The sequence below is a fragment of the Piliocolobus tephrosceles genome, chromosome 8, assembly GCF_002776525.5.
Source record: "Piliocolobus tephrosceles isolate RC106 chromosome 8, ASM277652v3, whole genome shotgun sequence".
Lineage (NCBI taxonomy): Eukaryota > Metazoa > Chordata > Mammalia > Primates > Cercopithecidae > Piliocolobus > Piliocolobus tephrosceles.
The window spans coordinates 3,099,711-3,108,261 of NC_045441.1; positions in this window are offsets into that span (position 1 = coordinate 3,099,711).

Genomic DNA, 8,551 nt, shown 5'->3' on the forward strand with positions numbered 1-8,551 from the left:
TCAATAAACCTTCCCCGCGAGTCTGTCAAATCCTCTTCACGTGTCTGCCAGGCGGAATGGGAAAGAAACAGTGCGTGAGGAGCCTGGGAGGCACCGCCGGGCCCCGGGCCCCGCCCAGCCCTGGCCGCGGGGCCAGAGAAAGTTCTGGTTCTGGCAGATTCCCCGCTTCCCCCAGCTCCTTAGTGGGCACCCAATGCTAAATGGTTCTTAAGCCGCTAATGACTAATTTTAAGGGATTAGTGCCGCAGCAATAAACTGTAATTGCCAGGATGTAACAGGATTTGGGGGGCCCCAGGGCTCCTTCCAACTTCCCGGCAGGCCGGGGAGGACAGTGCCACCTGCCGGGGCCTCCGAGGGACCAACCTCCCTCCCTCCCTCCCACTGCGCCTGGCACGGGGCAGCCAGCACAAGACCCTTGCAGGGTGAGTCTCTGTCTCTTTCCTTCCCGCAGACACCTCACGAAAGTTCTGGAGAAATCCCTGGGTTTTGTGCAGCCCCTCACTCCTCAGAGTGGGGTCCCTGGAAGTGCCTGAGAAAGGCAGGTCCTCAGGTCCCGCCTGGAGCAATTGTGAGAATCCACCTTTAACAGGTCTCTTGCGCAGCTCGTACACACAGAGGCTCTCATCGGCTTGGAACTTGCCAATTGGCAATGCTCATCCCCACCCCATAATGATCCTGCAAGTCTGGTCTTGTCAGGAGAGGAGACCTCGGTGCAGAAAGACAGGGGCTGGCCCACCAACGCCTCCTGCCAGTCTGTGTTGGGTGTGGACTCAAACCCTGCTCTCTCGACTGCAAATTCAGCTGCCCCTCCAGGCCCCAGCGTCTGAGTTAAACTTGGCCCATTGCCCTCCTGTTAAAATGTTGCCAGGACACCAGGGGCAGGCGAGGGCTAGGACCTTCATTCAGAGACAGCATTGGAGGGAAACTCAGAGGTCCAGAGGCTCAGAACCTCGGGCCATACATACAGGAGTGTGTTTGCAGGCATGTACATGCAGAGGTGTGGGTATGCACTACTGTCACGCCTGGACACACGACCCGTGTACACGTGTGTACATACAGCCATGTGCAATGCATGTACCCAGGCTTGGTATGTGTGTGCATGTGAGCATGCGTGTACATGTGCCGTGTGTGTGCATAACTGCACATGTATATTGGTGTGTAGCCCTGTGTGCACATGTGTACATAGAGGCATGTATATGTATCCCTGTATGGTTTGTGTACATGAGCATGTGTGTACATGTGACGTGTGCATGTGTGACTGCACGTGTATTGGTGCTTGTCATGTGTGCACATAGGTGCATATGTGCACCTGTGTGCAAGCATGACTGTGCACGTGTGTACTGGTGTGGGCCACGTGTGCATGTGTACATGTGTGTACACACGGCTACATGTGTGTCGGTGCATAGCCGTGTGTGCACATGGTTGCATGTGTATGCACCTGTGTGCATGCATGCTTGCACCCTGAGGACAGGCAGCTTCACCAGAATGCTTAAATTCCTGCTTCCGGCCCAGAGAGGAGGAGCTTCGTGTCCGAAGTCACACAGTGAGAGAGGGCCAGCAAGGAGGCGCTAGGAGCCCAGTCCAGACATCAGCTGGCTCAGCCTGGCAGTCTCATTTTGTTTTACGTTTTCTTTAACTGCACAATTCAAATGCATTTTTAACACTAAAACAAAACACAGATCCCTCCAACAATACAGGAGGAACGTAGAGTGAAAAGGAGAAGTCAGTCCCCTTCTGGCCCCCATCCCAGACTCTCCCGCCCGTGGGTGGATATGCACACCTGCCATATGGACACACGAAAACACACGGTTTTGCTTCCCTGGGGGGCCTGTGTGGTTTTAAAATCCCTACGTGTTGTTCCAAGCTTGATTTTTCTCACTTGACAATACGTCTTGGAAATTTTCCACAGAAACGTCTACCGATGTACTTCACTGGATTTTGCTGTTGCTGCCAACACCCTCAAGAAGTTTTATTGAAAACGGTGACGCACAGAAACACCAGATTCTCATCTTAAAGTAAAATTGATGGCATTTTCCACAACGTCCGTAGTTCTGAACCAAAGCAAAACACAACACTGGGTCCCAGATCCCAATGAGCAGAGGTGGGAACCACAGGGAGAGGCTCCGGGGAAACAGGACCTGCCGACTGATGCCCTGATCTTGGACCTGGGCCTCCAGAACCTCGAGAAAGAACTGCCGCGGCGGTGGCCACCCCGGTGGGTCGTCTTCTGGGGTTTGGTTCCAGCGGTTGGAGCTGCCCAACTCATCCTCACCCACGAGTAAACCCTCCCTTCTGCTCATCTCCTGAGCCAGCTCTGTCCTTCGGCATTCCTCACTACCTGGCGTTTTGTTCAATGCATAGTTTATTTATGACAGACACGTACATCTGTTCCAGTAGATGCAGGAACGTTTTAGACAGTTTAGTGTCCCCACCCACAGAACAGCGCTAAGAGAGACGCCATGCGAACCGCATACGTAACTTGACGTTTTTTAGTAGCCATATTAAATAGTAAGCAGAAGCCGGTGAAATTAGTGTTATTAAATACACCGTCTTTAACCCAATATATCCGAAATGGCATCATTTCGACGCGTAATCAATATGGACAGTGAATGGGACCTTCCCCAGTCGGCGTTGGTCTCGGGGATCCTGCTGGATTTTCCACTTGTCCTTCTCTTTTGGGTCCAGCCACCCCAGGTGCCCCTGGCTCTGGCATGTCACCCCCGTAGGGGAAGGAGGGGCCTTGTCACGTTTGCCGAGGAAGCTAGTGCCTGTCACAGCTCACACCGGTGCACGGCCGTACGCCAGTGAATCCATGCTGTGTGGTGACAGCTGATGGCGTGCTGTGTCCCTACTTGAATAATGAGAAAACTGGAACCAGAGAACAAGGGAGGCGGCTGTCCCAGCTCTGGCGTCCCTGGGCACAGGTGGAGGTGGTGGCAGAGCCAAGCCTGGCTCCCTCCTGGGCAGAGGAACAGAGGTGAGCAGTGAGTGGTGCCCACCAAGGACAGGGGACCTGGAGCTCAAGGTCCCTCAGCTTCCTCCAAGCACCTCCTCCCAGATGGAGCTGGGGGCTGGGCAGCCGGGCGCACCCCGGCCGGGACATCAGGCGGCCTCAGTGCAATACTGGCTCAGCCCAGCCTGCAGCACAGTCATGGGCAAGGGTCCTCCCCTCCCCGGGCCTCAGTCTTCGCATCTTGAAAACGGACGGACTACAGGACCTGCTGGGGGTGTCACCTGGCCCAGCACCCAGCCCCGGGTAGGACACCCCAGGGCGCAGTATGTGGCCTCTTCAGCATAACACTATAATTAACCCAATTACCCACCGCCTTCATGCTTTTTTTTTTAATTTAAAATGGAAATTAAATTTTGCAGCAGGTTTACAGGCTGTTAACGGAATTCACTAATCAAACCCAACACCAAGTCCTCGAAAATGAGAATTCAAAAAGGTCTATATTTGCATATTCATGTTTTTAATAGGGTTCAGAAGGTATATTTGCAGCTGATGAAACGATTAATTAAATCTATTTGCATTGGTGAAACATTTTAACCCCTTCTGAGCTGGCCGGAGAGGGGAAGGCCCTGGGGCCCAGTGGTAAACGTAGCCTCGGGTGGACGGCTAGAGGTGCTGCGCCTGCTGCCACTTCCTGGGGCCCCCATCCCAGCAGGGAGCCTCCCCCAGCCCAGTATGGCAGGGCTGAGTGGGCACCAGACCCGGGGCCTTCACAGCGGCCCCAGAGCAGTCCTGTGACACAGTAGCTTCAGGGGTTTTTACTATAAAAACAAACATACACTAGAATTTTGGTTTTTTATAACATTCATACTCACTTTAACATATTTAGAAAATGTGGGAAAGTCTCAAGAAAAAAATGCAAGTCACTTAAGTCCAGGCGCGGTGGCTCATGCCTGTAATCCCAGCACGTTGGGAGGCTGAGGCCAGCGCATCACCTGAGGTTGGGAGTTCAAGACCAGCCTGGTCAACATGGAGAAACCTCATCTCAACTAAAAATACAAAATTAGGGAGTCATGGTGGCGCATGCCTGTAATCCCAGCTACTTGGGAGGCTGAGGCAGGAGAATGGCTTGAACCTGGGAGGTGGAGATTGAAGTGAGCCAAGATCACGCCACTGCACTCCAGCCTGGGCCACAGAGCGAGACACCATCTCAAAAAAACAAAAAGTCACTTAAACACCCCGACTCAGCAATGCCCCGGAGACTCTTGTCTTCCCGCCCCTCCTCCGTGTACATGTTGTGTGATAGTGTCTGTGCGTGTGCACGTGGGTGTGCACACGTGTGTATGTGTGTTGTGGTTGTGCATGTGTGCATATGTGCAGTGTACATGTGTGCACGTGTGTTGTGGATGTGTGCACGAGTGTGCATGTGTGCACGTGTGTTGAGTGCATGTGTGCACTGTGTTGTGAGCATGCAAGTGTGCACATGTGTGCACACATACCTGTGTTGTGTGCACGCACACGCACACACATGCAGAATCAGCCCCCAGAACTTGCAGCTCTCACATGTATGTCCCCAGGCAAGGTCTCACATATAGACATGGTGGGCTGTCTGCAGGTGGGACCACCCTCCTCCAACGCAGCCCTGCATGACCCCATGAGGGCCACCCCACAGCTGCTCAGAGCCCTGGCGCAGTCCGGGGTCCTGGTCACCTTTTTCACGATGTGTGGTATGAGGACGAGTGTGGTGCCCTCCCCCAACACCCCAGAATCCCCAGGAAGAGGGCCTCTTGGCAGCCTTACGGCTCACGTCCAAGTGGGCTCTAGGTACAAACACGGGAGTTATACATGCAACACATGCCTGTAGTCACGGGACAGAAACATCCAGAACTGGGCATGCAACATGTGGACATGGGCAGCTACAGACATCACGTGTGCACCGTGTCATATAGACAAGCAGCTACAGATATCATGTGTGCACCGTGTGGAAAAGTTACAGACATCATGTGTGTGCCGTGTCATATAGACAGGCAGTGACAGACGTGTGTGCGCCATGTCATAGACAGGCAGTGACAGACGTGTGCACTGTGTCATACAGTGACAGACGTGTGTGCCGCGTCATATAGATAATATGTATGTACAGAGCTATAGGCACAACATACATGCACATGACATACACTATATACACATGTACTTTAGACACGGATGGACATACCCAGCAATGTACGTGAGGCACGTGTACCTGTGCAGTTACAGACACAGCATATGTGCAGAGTGTAACGTGGACCATGTTACACACAGAGTTACACCACACACATGCCTAGAGTTGATCCGAGACGTTTACACGTGTAGTTACAGATGCAGTATACACATATGGTGTGATGGTTCACACAATCAACTTGATTGAAAGGTGCAAAGTATCGACCCTGGGAGTGTCTGTGAGGTGCTGCCAAAGGAGATCAACATTTGAGTCAGTGGCTGGGAAACGCAGACCCATCCTCAATCTGGGTGGGCACCATCTAACCAGCTGCCAGCACAGCGAGGATAAGGCAGGCAGAAAAATGTGAAAAGAGAGACTGGCCTCGCCTCCCAGCCTCCATCTTTCTCCCGTGCTGGATGCTTCCTGCCCTCGAACATCAGACTCCAAGTTCTCCCGTTTTGGAACTCGGACTGGCTCTCCCTGCTCCTCAGCCTGCAGGCGGCCTATTGTGGGACCTTGTGATCGTGTGAATTAATACTTAATAAACTCCCCTTTATATGCACATATAGTCCATTAGTTCTGTCTCTCTAGAGAACCCTAATACCCACAGACTTACACATGTGACTGACATGTTGTTCAATGACATTTACAGGTTGCTGCTCTGGACTGAGCTCCTGCCCTGGGCCCCGGCAGACTGACCAGAGTGGAAGCACGGGTCCTGGGGCCCATCATCCGACTGAACTTAGAAGTGGGCCAGTTTCCCAAAAAACAGGAGATCACAGCAACCAGTGGTGAGGGGTCCCGTCCACCTGAGCCAGCCCGACGCCAAAGTCCCCTCTGCTTCAGCCCTCTAAGAAAAGGGACTTGGAGAAGACCCATCGGGTTTTCGTTCATTGTCTGCACTGCCCTGGTCTTTTCTGTCTGTGAAGCCCATGCCTTCTGCCCATGACAGCATCTCAGTTCCACAGATGGAGCCGCCACGTTCAGGAATCGCTAACAGGAGCCACTCCCATCATTAAATCCAAGTCATTGAAATACTGTTTTCTGACAATATACATAGAAATATATATGTGTATATATACGTATATCTATGTATATATGTATGTCTATATATGTCTACAGAGAAATATATATTACAGATTTAAATATATACACACAGGCCGGGCGCAGTGGCTCAAGCCTGTAATCCCAGCACTTTGGGAGGCCGAGACGGGCGGATCACGAGGTCAGGAGATGGAGACCATCCTGGCTAACACGGTGAAACCCCGTCTCTACTAAAAAATACAAAAATCTAGCCGGGCGAGGTGGCGGGCGCCTGTAATCCCAGCTACTTGGGAGGCTGAGGCAGGAGAATGGCGTAAACCCAGGAGGCAGAGCTTGCAGTGAGCTGAGATCCGGCCACTGCACTCCAGCCTGGGCGACAGAGTGAGACTCCATCAAATAAATGAATGAATGAATGAATGAATGAATGAATGAATGAATGAATGAATGAATGAAATATATACACAGAGAAATGTATAAATACATGTACTTTTTTTTTTTTTGAGATGGAGTCTCTCTCTGTCACCCAGACTGGGGTGCAGTGGCATGATCTTGACTCACTGCAACCTCCGCCTCCCGGGTTCAAGCAATTCTCCTGCCTCAGCCTCCTGAGTAGCTGGGATTACAGGTGCCCACTACCACACTCAGCTATTTTTTTTGTTTGTTTTTAGTAGAGACGGGGTTTCACCATGTTGGTCAGGCTGGTCTCAAACTCCCAACCTCGTGATCTGCCCACCTCGGCCTCCTAAAGTGCTGGGATTACAGGTGTGAACCACCACACCTGGCCCACACGTTTTTTTTTTTTTTTTTTTTTTTTGAGACAGGATCTCACTCAATTGTCCAGGCTGGAGGGCAGTGGTGTGATCACAGCTCACTGAAACCTCCACCTCCCAGGCTCAAGCGATCCTCCCACCTCAGCCTCCCGGATAGCTGGGAACACAGGCACCCACCACCACCTCTGGCTAATTTTTTGTATTTTTGGTAGAGATGGGGTTTGGCCACATTGCCCAGGCTGGTCTCGAACTCCTGACCTCAGGTGATCCTCTGGTCTCGGCCTCCCGAAGTGCTGAAATTCCAGGAGTGAGCCAGCATACCTAGCCTGTGCACACATATTTATACATATATTTATATCTACACAAATATCTCAATATGTACACATTTCTACAGACAATACATACCGTATCTATGAAGACACAAATAATTTTTTCAGGGAATTTGGACATACTGCATATGCTGTTTTGTGTTATTTCTGTTTTCACTAAAAATTAGAAAACGATACTCTTTCCACACCATTACGTCCCTCCGGAAGTGCGGTTTCGATGGCCGCCCTCCGGAAGTGCAGTTTCGATGGCCGCCCTCCGGAAGTGCGGTTTCAATGGCCGCCCTCCGGAAGTGCGGTTTCAATGGCCATGGAGAGCCCCGCTGATTGCCTTAAATATCTGATCCCCCCTTTCTCTCAGGAAATTCAGTTTTTCCCTTTCGTTATGATTATTTCTCAGCAGTCACTTATAAGCCACGAGCCCGCCGACCTCCCGCCCGTGCCTTACAGGAGCCTCCCAGGAGATTGCCAGGGAGCAGGAGGAGGCTTGGAGGCTTCAGCTGTGTTGCTTTGTCCCAGTTCACTCCCTGAATGGGCCCCTAGGCTGCAGATGAGAAACTGAGGGTCAGGGAGACCAGCAACACAGCCATACAGCAGAGGTCGCTGAGAGCGGGATAAACGTACACGGGAAGGGGACAGAGTTTGTAGTTTAAAGAAAAAGCGGCCCGGCGTGGTGGCTCACACCTGTAATCCCAGCACTTTGGGAGGCCGAGGCGGGCAGATCACAAGGACAGGAGATCGAGACCATCCTGGTTAACATGGTGAAACCCCGTCTCTACTAAAAAAAATACAAAAAAGTAGCCGGGCGAGGTGGCAGGCGGCTGTAGTCCCAGCTACTGGGGAGGCTGAGGCAGGAGTATGGTGGGCACCCAGGAGGCGGAGCTTGCAGTGAGCTGAGATCCGGCCACTGCACTCCAGCCTGGGCGACAGAGCAAGACTCCGTCTCAAAAAAAATAAATAAATAAATTAAATAAAGAAAAAGCAGCCGGGCGCGGTGGCTCACACCTGTCATCCCAGCACTTCGGGAGGCCGAGGCGGGTGGATCACCTGAGGTCAGGAGTTTGAGACCAGCCTGGCCAACATGATGAAACCCCGTCTCTTCTAAAAATACAAACGTTAGCGAGATGTGATGGCACATGTCTGTAATTCCAGCTGCTTGGGAGGCTAAGGCACGAGAATTGCTTGAACCAGGGAGGCAAAATTTGCAGTGAGCTGAGATCGCACCACTGCACTCCAGCCTGGCTGATGGAATGAGATTCTGTCT